Raw genomic sequence first — 11,220 nt, forward strand, 5'->3', positions numbered from 1 at the left:
GGTTAACAGATCACAATATACCTCACAATTCCTGTCTATATCTTTATGTTTCACTTTTAGACTATGCTCCCGTCCGATATCCATGAGCGCTCTAGATATCTTGCCAAAATTTTATACAAGTGACTCCACTTGACACTCATTTAGATAATTTCATCAAGTTCTGTTGTAAATTAGCAAATCATATACCGCCCAAAGGGATATGAAATTCATTAAAAGTTATATTTTGTTAAGCTTTCTCACAATGACATAAAGATTAACTATAAAACTTATCCTCTCAATAATGCAGTATCTAGCACTTTCTCATGGCATTAGGAGGAACCACAATTGTTTTCTAATCAATTTTAGTACTAGCATAACTAACAAATGACTTGTTTTCCCATTGAACTTTCGTTGTGGAATCTTCAATCACAAAAGTTGAGCTATCATCATTGTTTATTTTCAAGTGGCTTAAGTCTCATTCCTCTCGATATTTCTAAAATCATTTTTTTCCTACGAGTTTTGTCAAGTAACCTGCTAAATCTCCTTTTGGCTTCACATTATCGTTGGAAATTGTTCCATCTATTAGTAGTTGCTTTATCACATTATGTTTCAATTGTATATGTTGATTTTTCCTATTGTAAGTTTTGTTTTTAGCTATAACTATTGTCGATTTTCAATCACAATGCATTGGCATTGATGGAGTTGGTTTTTTTGTCGAAGGAATATTTGCCAAGAAGTTTTTCAACCACTCAGCCTTAATACCAACCATTTCTAAAGCAACAAACTCTAATTCCATTGTAGATCTATAGTTTGTTTGGATGATCTCCCAAGTAAATATTCCTCCACCAAGTGTAAAGACATAACCATTAGTGGATTTTTTTCTCACCTAAATCAAATATTCGCTTAACATCACTATAGCTTTCCAGTATAATGGGAAATCCACTATATACAATACCATAATCCATGGTACCTTTCAAGTATCTCATCAATTTTGTAAGTACATTGCAATGACCTTGATTAGAATTTTGAGTATATTTGCTCAATCTACCTATTGCATATGCAATATCAGGTCCATAGAAATTCATAAGATATAGTAAACTCGTAATGATTTGCACAAACTGAAATCGAGCAATAGGGCCTCCTCTATTTTTCTTTAATTGACAGTTAACATCATAAGGGATACTCACTGACTTAGAGTCATAATAATCAAACTTCTTGAAAAGTTTCTCAACATAGTGTTCTTGGGATAGAAATACACTACCTCCCTTCCTTATGATTTTAACTTCGAGGATTATACTTTGTTTATTCCATGTATTTCATATCAAAATTAGATGTCAAAAAATATTTAGTTCTTAAAACTATATCAATGCATGTATCAAAAATTAACATGTCATCCACATATAAATATATTATGAAACAATCACCATTCATAGATTTTGTGTACATGCATCTATCAACATCACTAGATTTAAAATCATCACTTAGTAGTTAGCACAACATCATTAAGGTTTACATGCCATTGTTTTCATGCTTGTTTTAGAACATAAAGGGATTTAAGAAGTTTGCACACTTTGTTTTCATTAGGGGTGTTCAAAAAAACCAAAAGAACATAACTGAATTTAAAACTAGACCAAACCACTTTAAAAAAGCCATAACCAATTATTATAAAACTGAATTGGATTTAATTTTTAAAATAAAAATAAAAAATTGAACCTATTTTTTTTAAAGGTTTGGTTCACTAATATATTTGGATTATGGCATTATGCCTCGCTCAGACTTGGAGACGGAACAATACTCTCACACTCACTCTATCTCTCGCACTCTCTCTATGACTCTGTCTTTCAGACTCGCACTCACTCAGTCTCTCGCACTCTCGCACTCTCTCTGTCTCTCGCACTCGCATCAATCTCGCTCATTCTTGTGAATCACTCATGCAAGTCTGCAACTCTGCTTCAGCAACTCAACTAGTAGTTTTGTTCCTCTCCCTGGGATTAATTTCCATTGGAGCTGGTTGTGTCAGACCTTGTTCCATAGCCTTTGGAGCAGATCAACTGACAATTAAAGACATATCTAATGATGAGAGGCTCTTGGATAGCTACTTTAATTGGTATTATGCCTCAATTGGAATATCAACCGTGATTTCATTGAGCGTGTAATTGTGTACATTCAAGAAAATGTGGGATGGAAAATTGAGTTTGGAGTACCTACTGTGCTAATGTTCTTATCAGCTATCAGTTTCCTTCTTAAAACCAATTTAAAACTGGTTTATTTTTTAAAATCGGTTCAAAAACTGGTTTGATTATGAAACTGGTTTTAAACTGATTATAAACTTGTTTATTAAAGTAATTCAATTTTAAAATGGTTTGTTAAAGTGGTTCACATAATTTATAAACCAGTTCATTTTATTAAAATGGTGTGATGCAGTTTGGTGCGATTTTTTTTATAAAAAAAAATCATGCACACCCCTAGTTTTCATCACTAGGAATCACACGCCCTTTAGGTTGGGACACATATATCTCTTCCTCTTTAAGAAAGTCGTCTTCACATCCATTTAGTGAATTATTAACTTATTGATAGTTGTTAAGGCTATCAAAACATGAATATAGGAACTCCTATATTTAGATACTAACTAATCTATGTTTGGTTTCTAAGTAAACCCTTTAGCCACTAATACAACTTTATACTTGTCTATAGATCCATCATATTTATACTTTTTCTTAAAAATTCCACTTACATTCAATAGGTTTTACTCCTTTAGATTATAGTAAAAATAGTTGAGGCATAGGTAAAAACTACTCATTTGGCCTATGTACATGCGCATGAGCCTCACCATTGTTGTTAGCCTCATTATATGCTTATATCACAACTTGATATATAAACCATTCTCCAAAGGTAATAGTAGTTGATGTGATACTTCTTTATTTTGGTAATACATATAACGTGAAGAATTTTCCTAATAACATAAAGGGTTAGCTAGAAGGTGTTTCTTGCTATTGAAAACCAACGGTAAATCGACGATGCAAGTATCTAGAGTATGAGTAAGCTCTTTATAGGCCATAGCACTGGCTACTCATGGACTAAAATGACGACTTTCGTTGTAAGGGGAGGTTAAATTATGGTTTTTTTGTTTGAGAGAAAAATTGTTGAAATACAACCAATGTCCCACATTATTAAAATGATAGAGGAGGAACATAAGTTTATAAGCACAATAATGTCCCTATTGATATGAGATCTTTTGAGTGATGACGAAAAACAAATCCATAAGAGTTTAAATAAAAGTAAACATTATCTTATCAATGTAAAGATTAGTGAAAACTCTCGATATACAACATAAACTGATATATAGTTAATCAATGACGTGAAAAAATATTTCACATATTAAAATATTTTTAAAATTTAATACATAATTTTTTTTTAATAGAATCAATATAAAATTATAAAATATTAAAACACATAAATATTAATATGAATTTTATTTATTTATTTTAAAATATTTTGATATTGAAATGTTTATCATATCATTAATTAGATTAGTTACGTGTCAATGAATTAACTAACGCTTTGTTTGTTTGTGTAGAAATATAGGGAAGAGAAAAAAATGAGAAGAGAGAAATGACAGAGAAAAAAAAGTTTTATATTATTTATTTTAAATGAAAAGTGAAGAAGAGAAAAGAAATATGTGGATCACACCTTAAAAGAAGTCTCTTCTTGAATAAGAAGAAAATGAAAAATTAAAATTACAACTTTAATCCTATTAATTTTAGTTATTTTCACAAAATCTATTATTATATCAAGGGTAAAAATGTTTTTATAACAAAATTTAGTTTCTTTCTCTCCACTTTTATATCCAACCAAAATAATCAAAATAAACTCAACTTTCTTATCCAAATACCTTAGAATTTACTATTTTTTTTTATACATGTGTTCTCTCTTCTATGCCACTTCTTTCTTCATACCGTTCTCCTTATCCAAACAAACAAAGCATAAGAGATGGTTATTTCAATAATTTTTAACCAAATTTTAAATGTACAGAGGAATCCAATTTTAGCAATTGATAAAATTCAACAAGTAAGTGCATGTTTGGGTTTCAATGCAAACGTGAATTTTCACGTTTAGTTGAAGCAAAAAATTTTTGTTTCCACGTAAAATTCATCTTCAACATGGAGGAAAGAGTGTAAAATTAAGTTTGAAAATCCAATCCAAACATGCACTAAAACTACTTGATTAAGATTAAAGAGATTAAAATTTTACAAATCTAAAATCAAAGAGGCCAAAACTTTATTTAAAGAAGCAAATAATTAAAATTATTCTCTCTCTTTTAATTTTAGTTCGCTCTAAAGATATTCTCCACGGTCACTAATAGTTTCTCAATATCCTTACCCTTTTTCGTCAATAATTAATATCTCAAAGTGCATCATTTTCTTAATTTTCTCTACAACTCTGCCACATTTTGAGTACTATTCCTACTGCACGCTCTTCGCCTACCAAACATTCATCCCAAATACTCTCCATCGCTATCATTTTATTTTTGTTGGTGAAACAATTTATATTCTGAATATATATGTTACTAAATTTTATATTATTTTCCCTGTTTGCTTATATAGAAGAAAAAATAAAAAAGAAAATTTGAGGGAACAAGATAAGAATCTTAAAGTTCTTTTATTATTTAAGAAAATAAATTAATAAGAAGAGTTGTTATTAGCAAAATAATCGGTATGTAATAACGAAAAAAAAATCTTATTCCGAGTTGGATAGGATAATTAACACAATAACTGCATATCAAACACTCAAATTTAAGTAAAAATATTCCCTTACATACTTAAATGAGTATCTATAATTTATAATATATATATAAAAGTAATAGTCTAATTTAATATATGTTATTTTTAAGCGATTTTATTTTTAAATTTTTAAATAATAAAAAATTAATAATATTAAAATTTATTTATTTTTATGAATATAAGATTCAAACGATTTTAAGATTTGATAATCAAGTACAGTATTAATTAACCTAATCAATATTAATAATTTCTGAATATTTTTATTATAAAAAATATAAAGATATCAAATACTTCAACTTTAATTACATATCACGGGTATGCCACTAAATGGATTAATTTTGTTGGCATTATTAGAATATAGATATATATCACTGCCATTCTTCCTGTCTAACACGTCATTGCATATGCAACATGAAAGCTTCCTCCACAATGTGTTCCGTTCTCAATTACAATGTGATCGATGATCCTCACTAGTCACAATATTCTCACCTTGTTCACGTTCAGATCGATACACAATTTCCATCAAAATTTAAACTTAGAAGTTTCTACAATTTATTATTTATATACACGTTTAAGATTAATAGAAGCAGTGATATGATAAATCTTTTATCCAAATCTTCATCCTTTTCTCTGAACCCATTTTATTCTAGTTGAAGATAAACTTTAACAATATATTTTTAGTCTTTATAATTTTGGTTAAACCTAGTTATCGTTTCTATACTTTTCTATTATTTATTAATAGTCATAATTTTTTTAAAACATATGTGGACTTAGTCCTTCCTAACTTTGAAAAACAATATAAATTATTGAATTCTTAATTAGAGATAAGAGATTAAGTCCATGTACATGCTTTTTAAAGTTTGAAAATCTTATTTATTGATATGAAAATATAGGAATCTTGACTACATATTATTAAAAATGTAAGAGTTAAAAACAGATCTTTCTTAAGATAAAATAAAATAAAATTTAATTATTAATTAACTTAATTAACCTCTTCCATTTTCATTTCCTTTAAACACTTTTCATGTGATTTCTTATTTTAAGAAAAAATTACACTAACTTCCTTTGAGGTTTTTTAAAATGACACACACCAACTATCTAGTTTTTAAGAGAACACTAACTTCCCTTATTTATTTTTATCTTATTTATCTAATTGTAACACCCCGATTTTCACAAATTATACGAAGGTTCAAAGTCTAATATTTTGAATTTTAGTAGCCCAGAACAGGCCGTTCCCTAACTGGAACAGGTCGTTCCCAAACTGGAACGGGCCGTTCCAAACTAGTAAAAAGACTTATTTTTGGTAGTCTAGAACGGGTCATTCCCAAACTGGAATGGACCGTTCTAAACTACTAAAAAGGCCTATAACCCTAGTTGGGAAGGGCCGTTCTGGTTTTAAGAACGGGTCGTTCCAAACATGACCGTTATGTATTAAAACGCAACCCCAGAACGGACCGTTTTGGTTTAAGAACGGGCCGTTCTAGATGTGAATTTTACACATGGTGAAAGGACCCAGAACGGGTCATTTCGGATTTGAAACGGGTCGTTCTGGCCACATTTGACATCTATAAATAGAAGACTCTGGCTCTGCTTCTAGACACACTATTTGAAGACAAGGAGAACCAAGAGAAGGAGGTCAACCAGATTCCACTCTAGCTTTTATCCAGGTAAGGAGGAGTGAGAAACCTCTCTCGGGGTGTAAGAATAATTGTTGGGTAGTAGAATTGACCCCAATCCCTTGCTTGATGCATGCTTCTATGAACAGGAAAAATATAAATGTTTTCTGCTTTGCTTTCTGATTGCTCTATTGTGTTCCTTGTTGGGTGTGATATATGAATATGTGATTAATTTCAAAAATAAACAAGTTTTGATATGAATTAGAGTGCTCTGTGGGTTCGTGAGAGAAGAACCCTATGAGAAATAGATAAAATATGAATATTTTCTGTTTTGCTTTCTGATTGTTCCGTTGTGTTCCTCGATGTTTCCTAAGTATGAATATGTGTTTAATTTCAAAAATAGACAAGTTTTGATATGAAGTAGAGTGCTCTATGGGTTCTTGTGGGAAATCCTATGAAATAAAATTAGGAATATGATCCTTGGATAATTTATTGGTACGAGTTATGTACTATTTTGATGTATATGACTACGAGAAGTATGAGACTATGTGAATATGACGTGAGAATGTGCAAGGTGAATATATGATCTGTGATATGATATTATGAAATAATGTGACATGACTCATGAGATATGATGAGACGTGTAGACACCCAATTTCGTCTGGGGGCATACAAATAAGGGAATATACCTCTATTATGAAGGGAAGGAGCTTCTGAAGCATGCAAACAACAAGATAGGACTTTAGAATGCCCAAAAGCCCAAACAAGCTAATTTTAGAAGACTGGAACGGGCTGTTCCAAATCTGGAACGGGCCGTTCCCAATTTGGAACGGGCTGTTCCAAATCTGGAATGGGCTGTTCCAAATTTGGAACGGGCCATTCCCAATTTGGAACGGGCCGTTCCAAGTTCCTAAAAGGGCCAATAACCCTAATTTGGAATGGGCTGTTCCTAAATTGGAATGGGCTGTTCCTAAATTGGAATGGGTCGTTCCAAGGTTGGAACAGGCCGTTCCAAACTCTTCAAAAGAGGGCTAAAACTTTAACAGGAACGGACCGTTCCTAAACTGGAATGGGCCGTTCCAAGTTATGAAAAGAGCCTAAAGATCCTTGTTGGGAACGCCCGTTCTAGTGTACCAAATGACGTGTTAATCTTATCTCTGGAACAAGCCGTTCCAATTTCTGAACGGGCCGTTCCGATTTTGGAACGGGCCGTTCTAGACCCTTTCTGAAGTCTATAAATAGACAGCTTGGGCACAGTTTTCGGGACTCCAAAATTTCGGCCAAACTCCTTAGAATACAAAATTTCTCTCTTTTTCTCTCTTCCCATCTCTTTTGTATTTCTTGAGATTTTGTGAGGCATTGTAGTGTGAAAGGTTGCCACAAAGCACCTAAAATCTTCCTGTTTTGAAGATAATAAAGCTCATTCAAGAGGTATTTCATTAATCTCTTTCTCTCTTTTTTTATTTATTTCTTATCTGTAATTAATATTGTTATAATAAAAATAATCATGTAGACATTTTAGGGTTAATTGTATAATTTAAATTTCAAGCATGTAAATAATTATTAATAAAAGGAGATTTAATATTTATATTATTATCATTTATAGTGTTAACTTCACCATAGGGTACCAATTAAGGGTTTGTAGGGGTGCTTAGTACCTTCCCTACACGTAACCGACTCCCGAACCCAATTCTGGTTATCAAGGCCATTATTGGATTTTTTAAAAACCTTTTCTTTTTCCAATGTTTTGAGTAAAACATTGGTGACGACTCCATGAACTCATTTTTCAAAATCATTAATTAAGGATTAGTCTGGTGTCCGGGCATTCCTTAATTGATGAGACTTTTAAAAGGATGTCTAAACCATTAGTCGCGAGATCATAAATTTTCGAGTTGTGACAAGACGTTACAAGTGAAATGTTGACTCAATGAAATAGTGGATGTGTGACATGCATCATGTGCATCTATGATCTATTCTAGGTGTGTCGCTTAGGCCGCATACGGGTGATGTAACAAGCTAACAAAGTGTACCGTAATTAGGGTCATCGGTGATGTAACAAGCTAACAAAGTGTACCTTAGGGTCACCGGTGATGTAACAAGCTAACAAGGTGTACCTTTGGTCACCAGTGATAAAATGATGAGAAATGTGATTATGAGACACGTGACTGGCGCCACATGCATTTATGAGTCGAGTCCATGACATCATTGTATGATAAATGAGTGTATATGTGATACTGATTATTTATGTGTATTGTTTATATGTGATTGGTGCTTGTGACTTGTAATATGTTTGTTATGTGTGGGTGTGCTATCTAACTTTTATTTTTGCATCTGAACCTGAGTGAGATGTTTCTCACTCCCTTGTTCTTTGTATGTGTTTAAATTGTGTTGCAGGTGATCATCAATATGAGGATGTTGGTGATGAGGCTTAAGCTTCTGTTGGGCATGCTTTGATAGGATATGTGACATCGGGGCATAACTAGGCTTAGTTTAGGATGCTATTTCCATTAAACTATTTGAAAACCCAGTTTTATTTCTTTGTAATTTCACTGATATGTTATTTGGATTAAGTTTATAAATGCGAACTCTTTACCCTTATTACTGTATATTTATGTTGGGGTAGAGGGTGTCTGTAACAAGTCCCACATCGGGGAGGTCTCCTCACCAAGGAGTCCTTATAAGGCGGGAGGTTCTCCAACCTCTTGGGCCGGCTTTTGAGGGATGGTTCCCCTCCTTAGCCTTATGCTCGTTACAATGGTGTTTTCATTGAGAGCCAGCCAAATCGAGAAGGGCTACCCACGGAGGGTTCTGACCATCGGAGGGTTCTGACCGGCAAGAAGGCCGAGTGAAGTGCCGGTGAGTGAAGTACCGTGGAGTGCAGCCATCGAGGACGCTGGCTTTCGAAGGGGGTGGTAATGTAACAAGTCCCACATCGGGGAGGTCTCCTCACCAAGGAGTCCTTATAAGGCGGGAGGTTCTCCAACCTCTTGGGCCGGCTTTTGAGGGATGGTTCCCCTCCTTAGCCTTATGCTCGTTACAGTGTCACATCCTCTTATACAAGATAATATTATTTATGCACAATTAAGAAATAGCAAATTATTAATGTAAGTGTCAATAATTGAATACTCTCTTACTCAATTTTAACTCTAAAATTATATTTTAAATATTATGCGGTGTATAAATTTAAAAAAATATATTAATTTCAAAATTGAAAAATAATAAAAATTTTATAAAGAAAACAAAACATTGTAAGAAGCGAATGATAGACACATATATAATTGACAAAATATGAGTTGACTTTTATTTTTATCTCTCTTACTTCAACTAATGATGTTATTCTAATATATGTGAGTAATTTTTAAAAATTAAAAGAGGGATGTGTATCATTTAAACAAACTTTAAGAGATGTTAGTACAATTTTTTTATTTTTAAAATAAAATACGCATTAAACACACTTCAAATTAAATTATATAAAAAAAATTAAAAAATGAACTTAAAACATCAATGTATGTATGTTTGGAATAATGCATCCTTATTTGTTTGAAATTATTGTCCCTATGATATTTTTCAGTTATTGATAGGAGTTAGTGCTTGTTTATTTATTTATTTATTTTTGTTGTACTTTTCTCTGAAAGATAAAAAACATTAAAGTAAAAACAATTCAAATATTTGAGTGTGGTATGTGTACTGTTACTACTGTATGCTAACCCACCAGTCTTGCTAAAAACAGAACTTATTGTTTATTGCCACAATTGGTTCACGCTTTCTTTGGATCTTATGCTTGTTTGGTTGCAAAACTTAATCACATTCTTTATATCTCCATCCACTCAAATAGTCAAATTTTGAATATTCATTTATCTATGATTTATATAGCAAGAGAAGAAATATATATAAAATCTTCGGACTAACAGCTGGATATTAATACTCTAAGATACTAAAATTTATTAAAAAATTTATATTTTTTTTATTGATATTCTAAGCAATAGTAAAAGGACAATTTTTTTTTTCTAAATATAAAGGTTATTGAAGTCAATTTCCTAACACTGAACTTGTTAGTAGAAATTCATACATCTTAATATAAGTTCTTTTAGAAACACGAAAATGAAAGTGAACATGCACACTCATACACTTTTATTTTGTTTGGAAAATTAGTAAATTGATATATGTATGTTTGAATATAAGTTTAGAAGAATTTTTAAATTTTTTTTATTAAAAATAATTTTAGCTTGTATTCAAACAATTTTAATAAATCATATAACAATGTTTATAAGTAAAATGTAATAAATGATAAAAAAAAATTGGACATAAATTATAAAATTGTAATAAATAATAAAGATAACATAAAAATTGATATTTAATTTATAGATTGTTATATGTGAATATTATTTGAAAAATTATATATGAACACTTTTTAAATGTTAATTGGCACATAGAGAGAGAAAAGAGTGAAATATATACATAACAGATTATATATACACAGTTACAAATACAAGTATCATTCATATAATAAAATAATTTTATTTAGTTCAAATAAAATTATTATAAATAATAAAAATATAATTTTACATATTCAATGTCATTATATATTATTAATATAACTTAGATCTCAGATGATATTGAGTAGTTGATAGATAGTATAACATGATTATAAAAAATATATAAATATTAATAAGATGTTTAATATTATCTATATTTATATAAACTATACACATTATTTATGACAAATTTAATATTTTATAAATATTCTATAAATTATACAGATAAAAAATTCTTTTTAAAAAAATTATTATTAAAATTATCGATAATAACAATTATCCCATTAATTTAAATATATGAAGACACAA

Source organism: Cajanus cajan, chromosome 3 (genome assembly GCF_000230855.2).
Source record: "Cajanus cajan strain Asha chromosome 3, NIPB_CcT2T_4, whole genome shotgun sequence".
NCBI classification, from domain to species: Eukaryota; Viridiplantae; Streptophyta; class Magnoliopsida; order Fabales; family Fabaceae; genus Cajanus; species Cajanus cajan.